This window comes from Scyliorhinus torazame, chromosome 24 (assembly GCF_047496885.1).
Source record: "Scyliorhinus torazame isolate Kashiwa2021f chromosome 24, sScyTor2.1, whole genome shotgun sequence".
In the NCBI taxonomy this organism is placed as follows: Eukaryota; Metazoa; Chordata; class Chondrichthyes; order Carcharhiniformes; family Scyliorhinidae; genus Scyliorhinus; species Scyliorhinus torazame.
In genome coordinates, this window is record NC_092730.1 from 56308941 (window position 1) to 56323018 (window position 14078).

The 14078-nt window shown below is 46.0% G+C and overlaps 3 non-coding genes across 3 annotated transcripts; 1 reads left to right on the top strand and 2 right to left on the bottom strand.

The window, feature by feature from the left end:
- Positions 1-3611: 3611 nt before the first annotated feature.
- trnam-cau (transfer RNA methionine (anticodon CAU)) lies at positions 3612-3683 on the bottom strand. Its single transcript has one exon. It is a non-coding gene; the product is annotated as a tRNA-Met (tRNA).
- A 3756-nt stretch (positions 3684-7439) lies between these two features.
- On the top strand, positions 7440-7521 carry trnas-cga (transfer RNA serine (anticodon CGA)). Its single transcript has one exon. It is a non-coding gene; the product is annotated as a tRNA-Ser (tRNA).
- Positions 7522-9884: 2363 nt separating this feature from the next.
- On the bottom strand, positions 9885-9976 carry trnar-ucu (transfer RNA arginine (anticodon UCU)). Its single transcript is given in 2 exon segments — positions 9885-9920; positions 9940-9976. It is a non-coding gene; the product is annotated as a tRNA-Arg (tRNA).
- Between the last annotated feature and the right edge of the window lie 4102 nt (positions 9977-14078).

A 14078-nucleotide genomic window follows, 5' to 3' on the forward strand; every position in this document is an offset into this window, starting at 1 on the left:
CCACCTTCTGCACTGTAAATTGTGTGATTCTATACTTCCCTACCGAAATGCATCACCTCACACGTCTCCAGATTGAAAATCATCTTTTGTTGTTTGAAGTTCTAGATTGTCCGCGTCTCAGTTTTCAAAATTTCCAAGTCTGTACCATCCCCAAATTTGAAACTGTTCCCTGTACACCATGATCTACAAATTGTTATATATCAGGGAAAGCAAATGTTCCAGTAGGGAGCCATGTGAAACACTACAAACCTTCTTCCAGTCCGAAAAGTCTCTATTGACCATTATATTCTGTTTCTGATTATTCAACCACACTTATATCCATATTGCTACTGTCCCTTTTATTCCAGGAGCTACACATTTCGCGAATTCTGTGCAGTTTTGGTTTCCTTATTTCGGGAAAGATGTAAATACGTTGGAAACGGTTCCGGAAGGTTTCCTCGATTGGTGGAGAGAATCCTTCGAGACAGGATATACTCCCATTTGGAAGCAAATGGACGTATTAGTGAGAGGCAGCATGGTTTTGTGTCTCACTAACTTGATATAGTTTTTCGAAGAGGTCACAAAGATGATTGATGCAGGTAGGGCAGTGGATGTTGTCTATATGGACTTCAGTAAGGCCTTTGACAAGGTCCCTTATGGTAGAGTAGTATAAAAGGTGAAGTCCCACCGGATCAGGGGTGAGCTGGCAAGGTGGATACAGAACTGGCTAGGTCATAGAAGGCAGAGAGTAGCAATGGAAGGGTGCTTTTCTAATTGGAGGGCTGGGACTAGTGTTGTTCTGCAGGGATCAGTGCTGGGACCTTTGCTGTTTGTAGTGTGTATAAATGATTTGGAGGGAAATGTAACTGGTCTGATTAGCAAGTTTGCAGATGACACAAAGGTTGGGGGAATTGCAGATAGCGACGAGGTCTGTCAGAGGATACAGTAGGATTTAGCCCGTTTGCCGACTTGGGCGGAGAGATGGCAGATGGAGTTTAATACGGACAAATGTGAGGTAATGCATTTTGGAAGGTCTAATGCAGGTAGGGAATATACAGTATTGAAAGTCAGAGCGATGTATGTCTACAGGTCCAGAGGTCACTGAAAGGGGCAACACAGGTGGAGAAGGTAGTCAGAACGGCATACGGCATGCTTGCCTTCATTGACCGGGGCATTTAGTACAAGAATTGGCAAGTCATGTTGCAGCTGTGTAGAACCTTAGTTAGGCCACACTTGGCATATCGTGTTCAATTCTGGTCGCCGCACTACCAGAAGGATGTGGAGGCTTTCGAGAGGGTGCAGAAGAGATTTACCAGGATGTTGCCTGTTATGGAGGGCATTAGCTATGAGGAGCGTTTGAATAAACTCGGTTTGTTCTCACTGGAACGACGGACGTTGAGGGGCGACCTGATAGAGGTCTACAAAACTATGAGGGGCATAGACAGAGTGGATAGTCAGAGGCTTTTCCCCAGGGTAGAGGGGTCAATTACTAGGGGGCATAGGTTTAAGGTGCGAGGGGCAAGGTTTGGAGTAGATGTACGAGGCAAATTTTTAACACAGAGGGTAGTGGGTGCCTGGAACTCGCTACCGGAGGAGGTGGTGGAAGCAGGGACGATAGTGATATTTAAGGGGCATCTTGACAAATACATGAATAGGATGGGAATCGAGGGATACGGACCCAGGAAGTGTAGAAGATTTTAATTTAGTCGGGCAGCATGGTCGGCACACGCTTGGAGGGCCGAAGGGCCTCTTCCTGTGCTGTACTTTTCTTTGTTCTTTGTTGGTCTTTGAGCGGGTTTGCTATTGAGGAAAGGTGAGACAGACTGCACTTGTTTCCAGTGGAGATGTGAAGTGTGACAGTTGATCAGATTGAAGTACAACAGATTTTGAATGGTCTTGACAAAGTGGACGTGGAAAGGATGTCACTGCTTGTGGGTGAGAGCAGAACTACTGGGCAGCGAATAACAAGCAATTAACACGGTTTCGATTCCCGGCCATCGCAATAATGGTTTGATCGGAAGCGTTTGCGTGATTTCGTGGGTTTCACACTGAGGAAACAGAGCTGGAAGAAGAGGCTGGAGGGAGGACTCCGGGTAAAATTCCTCTTCTCTTGTAGTAAATAGTCTGGATGGATTGTTCACATCCGTCCGAGAGTGGAAACTGGGATCTCCGCTCTTATTCTGGTTTATTATTGGATATTGTTAAATATCCTTATTGCCCCTCTGTGGGATATTCCATAAGACCATAAGACCATAAGACATAGGAGTGGAAGTAAGGCCATTCGGCTCATCGAGTCCACTCCGCCATTCAATCATGGCTGATTTCAACTCCATTTACCCGCTCTCTCTCCATAGCACTAAATTCCTCGAGAAATCAAGAATTTATCAACTTCTGTCTTAAAGACACTCAACATCCCGGCCTCCACCGCCCTCTGTGGCAATGAATTCCACATACCCACCACTCTCTGGCTGAAGAAATTTCTCCTCATCTCTGTTCTATAGTGACTCCCTTTAATTCTGAGGCTGTGCCCCCGGGTCCTAGTCTCCCCTGCTAATGGAAACAACTCCCTTCATCCACCCTATCTAAGCCATTTATTATCTTGTAAGTTTCTGTTAGATCTCCCCTCAACCTCCTAAACTCCAATGAATATAATCCCAGGATTCTCAGACGTTCATCGTATGTTAGGCCTACCATTCCTGGGATCATCCGTGTGAATCTCCGCTGGAACCGCTCCAGTGCCAGTATGTCCTTCCTGAGGTGTGGGGCCCAATATTGCTCACAGTATTCTAAATGGGGCCTAACTAATGCTTTATAAAGCTTCAGAAGTACATCCCTGTTTTTATATTCCAAGCCTCTTGAGATGAATGACAACATTGCATTTGCTTTCTTAATTACGGACTCAACTTGCAAGTTTACCTTTAGAGAATCCTGGACTAGGACTCCCAAGTCCCTTTGCACTTCAGAATTATGAATTTTGTCACCGTTTAGAAAACAGTCCACGCCTCTATTCTTTTTTCCAAAGTGCAAGACCTCGCACTTGCCCACGTTGAATTTCATCAGCCATTTCTTGGACCACTCTGCTAAACTGTCTAGATCTTTCTGCAGCCTCCCCACCTCCTCCATACTACCTGCCCCTCCACCTATCTTCGTATCATCGGCAAACTTAGCCAGAATGCCCTCAGTCCCGTTATCTAGATCGTTAATATATAAAGAGAACAGCTGTGGTCCCAACACTGAAGTTATATTCTTGGAAGTTATTATATAAACTTTTCCTCTTCTCGCTGTTAAAGGATTTTCAAACATTGAAACACTCCTGGTTCTATCTTTACCAAATGCCATGACTGTGTTAATAAAACATAACCCATTCCAATCAGTGGAGATGTGATGTTGGCACCAATAAAACTCACGCACCACAGCAACAGGACTCTGTTTCCCGCCGAGAGAGTCGATTGAAGAGCTTCCAATTTCGTTACTTTGAACTTCACAGTGATGTAATGCTGTCTGCTTCATTCCCGGGACAATTTTCCGGATCACACTGGAAGCAACACTTTGATTCTAATTTACTGAAAAGAAAATGCGGATGTGCTGGGGAAGAGCGACTTGTTTACTTTTGGTGTGAGTGAGAATAAAAATAGCAGAGGATGGTTTTGATCCATCGACCTCTGAGTTATGGGCCCAGCACGCTTCCGCTGCGCCACTCTGCTCTTTAGTTCCACCGTGTCCACAATTGCTGTTCTGTGCCAGCCAGATAACTATTCACTTCCTCCATGTTTTCCTTCAATCAAGAACCCACGTGTTGTGAAGCTCACTCTGGCAGGACAATAACACGGAACATCAGCACGTCTGTAACAGACTGAGGACAGAGAAAGACACACCGAAAAGCAGGAAGAGACTATCAGGACAAACACACAATGACACACAGAATAGGTGCCGAGCAAACCAGCAAGATATTGAGATAGAACAACTAACTATTTAGTAAAATGTGTTTTCTGTTTTACAATGATAGGCCCCGTTTGTAAATATATATCCTGCTGTGCAATTGTGCTCTCCGTTGTGTAACCGTGCTCTCTGATGTGTAACTGCAAACTCTGATGTGTAACAGTGCTCCCGGCTGTGTAACTCTGCTCTCTGCTGTTTAACTGTGCTCTCTGCTGTGTAACTGCACACTCTGCTGTGTAACTCTGCTCTCTGCTGTGTAACTGTGCTTTCTGCTGTGTAACTGCGCTCTCTGCTGTGTAACTGTGCTTTCTGCTGTGTAACTGAGCTTTCTGCTGTGTAACTGAGCTCTCTGCTGTGTAACTGTGCTCTCTGCTGTGTAACTGTGCTCTACGCAGTGTAACAGAGCTCTCTGCTGTGTAACTGAGCTCTCTGCTGTGTAACTGTGCTTTATGCTGTGTAACTGTGCTCTCTGCTGTGTAACTGTGCTCTCTGCTGTGTAACTGAGCTCTCTGCTGTGTAACTGAGCTCTCTGCTGTGTAACTGAGGTATTTGCTGTTTAACCGTGCTTTCTGCTGTGCAATTGAGCTACCTGATGTGTAACTGCACTCTCTGCTGTGTAACTGCGCACCCTGATGTGTAACTGCACACTCTGCTGTGTAACTGTGCTCTCTGCTGTGTAACTGTGCTCTCTGCTGTGTAACTGTGCTCCCTGCTGTGTAACTGTGCCCTCTGATGTGTAACCGTGCTCTCTCCTGTGTTACTGTGATCCCTGCTGTGTAAGTGCACACTCTGCAAGTGCACACTCTGCTGTGTAACTATGCTCTCTGCTGTATAATTGTGCTCCCGGCTGTGTAACTGTGCTCTCTGCTGTGTAACCGTGCTCTCTGCTGTGTAACTGCACACTCTGCTGTGTAACTGTGCTCTCTGCTGTGTAACTGTGCTCCCTGCTGTGTAACTGTGATCTCTGCTGTGTAACTTCACACTCTGCTGTGTAACTGCACACTCTGCTGTGTAACTGTGCTCCCTGCTGTGTAACTGTGCTCCCTGTTGTGTAACTGTGCTCTCTGCTGTGTAATTGAGCACCCTGCTGTGTAACTGCACACTCTGCTGTGTAACTGTGCTCTCAGCTGTGTAACTGTGCTCTCTGCTGTGTAACTATGCACCTTGCTGTGTAACTGCACACTCTGCTGTGTAACTGTGCTCTCTGCTCTGTAACTGCACACTCTGCTGTGGAACTGCACACCCTGCTGTGTAACTGTGCTCTCTGCTGTGCAATTGAGCTGTCTGATGTGTAACTGCACTCTCTGCTGAGTAACTGCACACTCTGCTGTGTAACTGAGCTCTCTGCTGTGTAACTGTGCTTTCTGCTGTGTAACTGAGCTCTCTGCTGTGTAACTGTGCTTTCTGCTGTGTAACTGAGCTTTCTGCTGTGTAACTGAGCTCTCTGCTGTGTAACTGTGCTCCCTGCTGTGAAACCGTGCTCTCTGCTGTGTAACTGTGCTTTCTGCTGTGTAACTGTGCTCTCTGCTGTGTAACTGCACACTCTGCTGTGTAACTGCACACTCTGCTGTGTAACTGTGCTCCCTGCTGTGTAACTGTGCTCCCTGCTGTGTAACTGTGCTCTCTGCTGAGTAATTGAGCACCCTGCTGTGTAACTGCACACTCTGCTGTGTAACTGTGCTCTCAGCTGTGTAACTGTGCTCTCTGCTCTGTAACTATGCACCTTGCTGTGTAACTGCACACTCTGCTGTGTAACTGTGCTCTCTGCTGTGTAACTGTGCTCTCTGCTGTGTAACTGCACACTCTGCTGTGGAACTGCACACTCTGCTGTGGAACTGCACACCCTGCTGTGTAACTGTGCTCTCTGCTGTGCAATTGAGCTGTCTGATGTGTAACTGCACTCTCTGCTGTGTAACTGTGCTCTCTGCTGTGTAACTGTGCTCTCTGCTGTGCAATTGAGCTATCTGATGTGTAACTGCACTCTCTGCTGTGTAACTGTGCACCCTGATGTGTAAATGCACACTCTGCTGTGTAACTGTGCTCTCTGCTGTGTAACTGTGCTCTCTGCTGTGTAACTGCACACTCTGCTGTGTAACTGTGCTCTCTGCTTTGTAACTGTGCTCTCTGCTGTGTAACTGTGCTCTCTGCTGTGTAACTGTGCTCTCTGCTGTGTAACCGTGCTCTCTGCTGTGTAACTGCGCTCTATGCAGTGTAACTGTGCTCTCTGCTGTGTAACTGTGCTCTCTGCTGTGTAACTGTGCTCTCTGCTGTGTAACTGCACACTCTGCTGTGTAACTGTGCTCTCTGCTGTGTAACTGTGCTCTCTGCTGTGTAACTGTGCTCTCTGCTGTGTAACCGTGCTCTCTGCTGTGTAACTGCGCTCTCTGCTGTTTAACCGTGCTTTCTGCTGTGCAATTGAGCTACCTGATGTGTAACTGCACTCTCTGCTGTGTAACTGTGCACCCTGATGTGTAACTGCACACTCTGCTGTGTAACTGTGCTCTCTGCTGTGTAACTGTGCTCTCTGCTGTGTAACTGTGCTCCCTGCTGTGTAACTGTGCCCTCTGATGTGTAACCGTGCTCTCTCCTCAGTCCCGTTATCTAGATCGTTAATATATAAACACACAATGACACAAACACACAATGACACACAGAATAGGTGCCGAGCAAACCAGCAAGATATTGAGATAGAAAAACTAACTATTTAGTAAAATGTGTTTTCTGTTTTTGTGCTCCCTGCTGTGTAACCGTGCTCCCTGCTGTGTAACTGTGCTCCCTGCTGTGAAACCGTGCTCTCTGCTGTGTAACTGTGCTTTCTGCTGTGTAACTGTGCTCTCTGCTGTGTAACTGTGCTCTCTGCTGTGTAATTGTGCTCCCGGCTGTTTAACTGAGCTCTCTGCTGTCTAACTGAGCTCTCTGCTGTGTAACTGTGCATCCTGCTGTGTAACCGTGCTCCCTGCTGTGTAACTGTGCTCTCTGCTGTGTAACTGTGCTCTCTGCTGTGTAACAGAGCTCTCTGCTGTGTAACTGAGCTCTCTGCTGTGTAACTGTGCATCCTGCTGTGTAACCGTGCTCTGTGCTCTTTAACTGTTCTCTCTCTGTCCTGGAACCGTGACTCTGCCGGGGACAGATCTTCACCGTGGTTGTGTCAAACCATTCCCTGTTGTGTAAATGTGTTCCCAGTTGTGGAAATATGATCCGTCTGAAGCAGAACCTTTCTCCGCCATTACTGAGACTAAATTTCAATTCTAGATTTATTAAATCTTGTCACGAAAGGTGAGTTCAGGCCTCTGGATTCCCAGTCCAGCGACATAACCTTCTGTTCCTGTTATCAAAACAGTTCGTTCATCTCAACATTCTCAATACTGAGAAGTCGTGGCGCCAAATCTAATGTTTTTTTTCCCACGCAGATTCAATCCCTACTCATCGAAATACTGGGACACCGTTCATCGCATTACTGCAATCCCGCGTGTCTGGTTTTACAATGCTTTCTATAGAACGAATTGGCAGTACAGATATAAGCTGCGATGGCCGAGTGGTTAAGGCGTTGGACTCGAAATCCAATGGGGTTTCCCCGCGTAGGTTCGAACCCTACTCGCAGCGAAATAATGGCAATATTGGAGCCATTTGTTCGAAAAATGCGGTGTTGTTTTCATCATTCAATGTTTTCTGTTGAAATGTCATTACATAAGAATCTTCTTGTGCCCTGAAGCTGTGTTTCTCATTCTGCTTTCGCTCTGAATTTTCTGATTTGTCAGGACAAGATCACCACTTCAGTAACGTTCATATTAACTTCATCAGGAACCAGAATTGTGAAAATTCACAAAGCAATGTGAAATTTATTTTTGTCACATCTTTTGCCATAATTTATCATATGTCAGAATTTTTAATGTCTCTTATTGTGAAACTGACCAGCCGAACTGAAAGTTCTAAATAAAGCAGCGCAACAAATTGAAGGCTTGTCAACAGCCGGGAAGGGAGCAATGCTCCCCATATACCGTCACTGCTGACTCACCATGGCCCAACTATTGTTTATCTTCACTTTGCATTTGCTTGAGAAACTGTTTTTAATCATTCTTACAATGTTTATGTTATTTCACTCCAATTTAAGAATGTTCCGAAAGTGTCCGTGTCACACGGCTCCCGTTCAGCCAGGAGATGGCACCAGTCCACAATACATTTATTGATGCTATTTATTTCTGATGTTCTGTGTGTAACAACAATCGCTTATTGTCTCAAGTCGGCTTCAGTGAAGTTACTGTGAAAAGCCACTTTCCGGCGCCTGTTTCGGCAGGCCGTACGGAACCATTACATAGGACTCTTACTGCGGCCTGAGACCTCAACACGTTCTTGTGTCCCGATGCTGCCGTTTGTAACCTGCTTAAATCATCACTTTTATTAATTAGTCATCATTTTGTAAGTAACCTAGGTGCTAATTTCACCAGGTACCAGGAGTGTCCATAACACAGTTTGTAAACTGAAATGTACTTGTCTCATTTTTCTGGCCCGGATAACCCAGCTGTTTACTATTGTTTCTAACTGAGAACTCATGTGTTCTAAAAACATTTGTACTGAAAAAGAATGAAGCTCGATTTTAAGAAAGAAGCGCACGAATGAAGATTATTTTGTGTATTGTATTTGAGGAGTGTCCAAATTTAAAATGCTCATGAATGAAAGTGTCTTTGCCGAACGCCTCCCGTTCAGCCAGGAGATGGCACCAGTCCACAATAAATGTATTTATGCAGTTTATTTCCAATGTTATGAATCATTACATAGGGCTCTTACTCTGGCCTGAGAGCTTACCTTGTCTCTGTGTCCTGAGGCTGCCATCTTCACCCTGTTTAAGCAATCATAGAATACTTCTTGTGCAGAAGGAGGACATTCGGCCCATCGAGTCTGCACTGATCACCCCAAGGAGCACACAACCTACGGCCCATACCCACGTAAACGTTTGGACACTAAGGGCCAATTTAACATGGCCAATCCATCTAAACTGGACATCTTCGGACAGTGGAGGAAACTCACGCAGACACGGGAAGAACGTGCAAGACTGTAACCCAAGGCTGGAATTGACCCCGGGTCCCTGAGTGTTAACCACGGTGACACCCAAAAGCCGACTCTGGTGGGATTTGAACCTACCGCCTCATGGCCACGAATTGCATGTTTTTGTATTAGTCGTCATAATGTAAGCCATGATGTGGGGATGCCGGTGTTGGACTTGGGTGGGCTCAGTAAGAAGTCTTACAGCACCAGGTTTAAGTCCAACAGGTTTCTTTCGATTCACCGTCCCTTTTTTTTGTTGCTTCTAATTGCATTCATTCATTTTGCACTTGGACGGCGGAGAGACAGCTGGAGATTTTTCTAGAATGAATTGTAGAGCTCAAGGCTCAGACAGCTGAAGACGCGGCCGCCATTGATGGAACAATGAAAAGTGCAAATGACAAGAGGACAAGGAAAGAGAAAGGTCTGGGAATGGAACCGGAACTCTAGTGAGAAATCTCCCCCGAACCACTAATGTTCACACGGCCGCTCATTCCACGTGTCCAGTCGGAAACCTGTCTGAAGGACCATGCAGTCTGACAGAGCGCCTGTGATAATCCTCCACTGTCTGATCTAAAGCTGCAACATGAGCTGTTCATCACAGCTGTGATAAACGTGTTGGTGTTAGCATTCAGTGGTGTCGATTCACATCATCCTTGTTTGGAGCTGCCTGTGAGGAACAAACTGCCCGCTGATATATCTGCCCAGTTTGCAATCTGTATGAGGAGGGAACAGACTGACTCTGGTCAGCAGCTTTCAAAGATTTTATTTGAGTCCAGAATGGATTTTCTTCTGTGACGTTGCTCTGATGGGAAAGGGGAGAGTGACTGGAGTCGCCTTTCAGAAGGAAGTTCGGGGCGGCAGTTTCACTTACCTGGAGACATTGATAAACCTGTTGCTGATTTATTCAAACCTTGCCTAAAAACCGACTCTGGTGGGACTCGAACCCACAACCTTTGAATGTCTCATCACGACAGCGACTAGAAGTCCAACGCGCTATCCGTTGCGCCACAGAGCCACACCTGCAGCGCTCTCCCATCCCCATATGAGGATTTCTGTAGTTGTCCAACAGGCAGTTCAAAAGTTCAGTAATTCGCACAGTGACGACATTTCAAAACTACTTCATTGTCTGGGAATGTTTTGGGCCGCCCTGTGGTTGTGAAAAGCGCTACAGAAATTCTAGTAAAACTCCGAAAGGACACAGCCAGGTTGGTGCAAAGGGAGGACATGTAGCAGACAAGGAATGAGGCGATTTATTTTTGTAGGAAGAACAGAAGTAGACAATATAAAATAAACTGTCTATTTACAAAAAAGAGTGCAGAACAGCGGGACATGTGTCCAAATCATTGAAGGTGACACGGCAGGCTCTAAGAGACGTTTATAAAGCAAACAGTGTCATGACTTTATTAATAGCGGCACAGAGTACAAGATGACAGAGGGGTCATCTCTCCCTTTTCAGCTCCTGACTGCAGAGGCTTTTTTTGTGAAACCGTTTATTGGAAAACCTCTTTCCCTGGGGGGAGGCGGGAGTTTGGAACTCGCTGTCTGAAAGGTTGGTGGAGCAGAGCCCCTCATAATATCTAAGAAGTGTTTAGATGGGCATTTGCGATCCCAGGGTACACGAGGCGATGATCCAAGTGCTGGGAAATGGGATGAGAATGGTTCGGTGGTTGTTTCTGACCGGCACAGATGCGATGCGCTGAAGGGCCATTTCTCTGCTGTCTGATTCGATGACTTTATGAATGAAATGCAACATGTGTTTGCAGCTGTCTCTGTTTATATCCTGTTGTATTCACAGGAAAAAAACAAACTGGGCTGGTCGTTGAGCACCTCGAGACTGTTCTGCCCTACATTTAGATTGAGTAAGGGCTCCGTGTATTTTAACTCCAGCTCCCTGACTGGATTTCAGAAAACCTCCACAAACGGCAGTCTTATTGAATAATACAGATCCCAGAGATGGATAATCAGCGACACCCACAGCCAGAGAGACCTGCAATAACCCTCAGAGCAGGAAAGGCAACTCATTGTCCTTTGGCCCAGCAGCAAAATACTGCGGATGCTGCAAACCCGAGACAAAGACAGAGAATGCTGCAAATATTCAGCTGATCCGGCAGCTTCTGTGGAGAGAGAATCAGGTCGTTCCAATGAAGGGTCAGGATCTGAAATGTTAACTATTTCTCTTGTCAGTGATACCACAGATTCGTAAAATATTTCAAGCATTCTGGTTTGTTCAGCTAAACATCCTCACACTCTGTAGCTTAGATCAATCCCAGCAGGGTGTCACTGCGTTTGACCTGATCTGTGTGATTGAAAACTTCCTCCATAAAGTCACAGAGTCATAGATGTTTACAGCATGGAAACAGGTCCTTCGGCCCAGCTTGTCCATGTTGCCCAGTTTCTATCAAATAGTTAGTCCCACTTGCCCACATTTGATCCATGTCCCTCTATATTCACCCTGCCCAGGTAAATTTGATTTGATCAAATTAGCATTTGATAAGGTTCCCCATGGCAGGCTTATGCAGAAAGTAAGGAGGCATGGGATCGTGGGAAATTTGGCCAGTTAGATAACGAACTGGCTAACTGATAGAAGTCAGAGAGTGCTGGTGGATGGCAAATATTCAGCCTGGATCCCAGTTACCAGTGGCGTACCGCTGGGTCCTCTGCTGTTTGTGATTTTCATTAATGACTTGGATGAGGGAGTTGAAGGGTGGGTCAGTAAATTTGCAGACGATACGAAGATTGGTGGAGTTGTGGATAGTGAGGAGGGCTGTTGTCGGCTGCAAAGAGACATAGATAGGATGCAGAGCTGGGCTGAGAAGTGGCAGATGGAGTTTAACCCTGAAAAGTGTGAGGTTGTCCATTTTGGAAGGACAAATATCAATGCGGAATACAGGGTTAACGGTAGAGTTCTTGGCAATGTGGAGGAGCAGAGAGATCTTGGGGTCTATGTTTATACATCTTTGAAAGTTGCCACTCAAGTGGATAGAGCTGTGAAGAAGGCCTATGGTGTGCTCGCGTTCATTAACAGAGGGATTGAATTTAAGAGCCGTGAGGTGATGATGCAGCTGTACAAAGCTTTGGTAAGGCCACATTTGGAGTACTGTGTACAGTTCTGGTCGCCTCATTTTAGGAAGAATGTGGAAGCTTTGGAAAAGGTGCAAAGAAGATTTACCAGGATGTTGCCTGGAATGGAGAGTAGGTCTTACGAGGAAAGGTTGAGGGTGCTAGGCCTTTTCTCATTAGAACGGAGAAGGATGAGGGGCGACTTGATAGAGGTTTATAGGATGATCAGGGGAACACATAGAGTAGACAGTCAGAGACATTTTCCCCGGGTGGAACAAACCATTACAAGGGGACATAAATTTAAGGTGAAAGGTGGAAGATATAGGAGGGATATCAGAGGTAGGTTATTTACCCAGAGAGTAGTGGGGGCATGGAATCACTGCCTGTGGAAGTAGTTGAGTCGGAAACATTAGGGACCATCAAGCAGCTATTGGATAGGTACATGGATTACGGTAAAATTATATAGTGTAGATTTATTTGTTCTTAGGGGCAGCATGGTAGCATTGTGGATAGCACAATTGCTTCACAGCTCCAGGGTCCCAGGTTCGATTCCGGCTTGGGTCACTGTCTGTGCGGAGTCTGCACGTCCTCCCCGTGTCTGCGTGGATTTCCTCCGGGTGCTCCGGTTTCCTCCCACAGTCCAAAGATGTGCAGGTTAGGTGAATTGGCCAATGATAAATTGCCCTTAATGTCCAAAATTGCCCTTGGTGTTGGGTGGAGGTGTTGCGTTTGGGTAGGGTGCTCTTTCCAGGAGCCGGTGCAGACTCAAAGTGCCGAATGGCCTCCTTCTGCACTGTAAATTCAATGATAATCTATGATTAATCTAGGACAAAGGTTCGGCACAACATCGTGGGCCGAAGGGCCTGTTCTGTGCTGTATGTTCTATGTTCTATGTAAATATCTCACTGTATTTTAAAGGAAAACATTGTACCGATTCTACACTGCCTCTGGCAGCCCATTTCGGATGCTCACCACCCTCCGCGTGAAAGCAAATCCTCTCTGGTCTCTTTTGCATCTCTCCCCTCTCACCTTAAACCTATGCCCTTTAGGCTCCTCTACCTTTGGGAACATATGTTGACTATCTGCCTGATCTATGCTCCTCATTATTTTATAGACCTCTATCAGTTCACCTCGAAGCCTCCGACGCTCCAGGGAAAAAATCCAAGCCTGTCCAGTCTCTCCTTATAACCCAGAGGACCAAGTCCTGGTAGCATCCTCGTAAATCTCTTCGGCACTCTTTCTAGTTTACCAATATACTTCCCATAATAGGGTGACTAGAACTGAACATAGTATTTCATGTGTGCTCTTACCAATGTATTGTACAACTTCAATAAGACGTCCCGACTCCGATATTCAATATCCTGACCAATAAAACCGAGCATGCTGAATGGCTTCTTCACCACCCAGTCCACCTGCGACTCTGCTCTGTGAAATTCCTCACAGTTCTCTCCATTGTTATCTACTCTGCAGGTATTGACTGCACCGTCTCTTTGAGACATGCTCACAGGGCTGTGAGAGAGGCTTTCTTTCAGGTTTTAGGCCTCTTTTGGTCATTAATCAAAAACCGGATATCTGCAGAGGAACTCGGAATACCAAACCTCTCTTCCCAGGGTGAACTTAGTCAGGGGACAAAATGTTAGTTGAATACAGAATAAAAGGTTTGAGGATTTGGGGTGAGATTCCTGGAGATTTGGGAAGAGAGCGATGTTGTGGAGCATTGTGATAAGAGCAGGATACGAGTTTGGGATATTACCCAGTCTGTGTGGGGGGCTGGGCGAAGGAAATTGTCTTGCCTGCCCACCCAAGCTGAATGTTGGGGTTGAGGTGGTGATCAGATTCCGTGCGGAGGGTGAAATCCTTTCACTGAATTTCACGTTTACAGCTCAGGTCCTCGAGGAATGGCTGCTGTATTCCCAGGAGGTGGTGGTCTCATTCCTAAAGCAAAAAACTTCAATCCATGACCGGTTTGTCAATAAGAACAAGCTGGAGGATTGGGATGATAGAAACTGTTCAGCACTGATTCACTTTATTCATTGTTGTGTCCTGGAATAAACAAG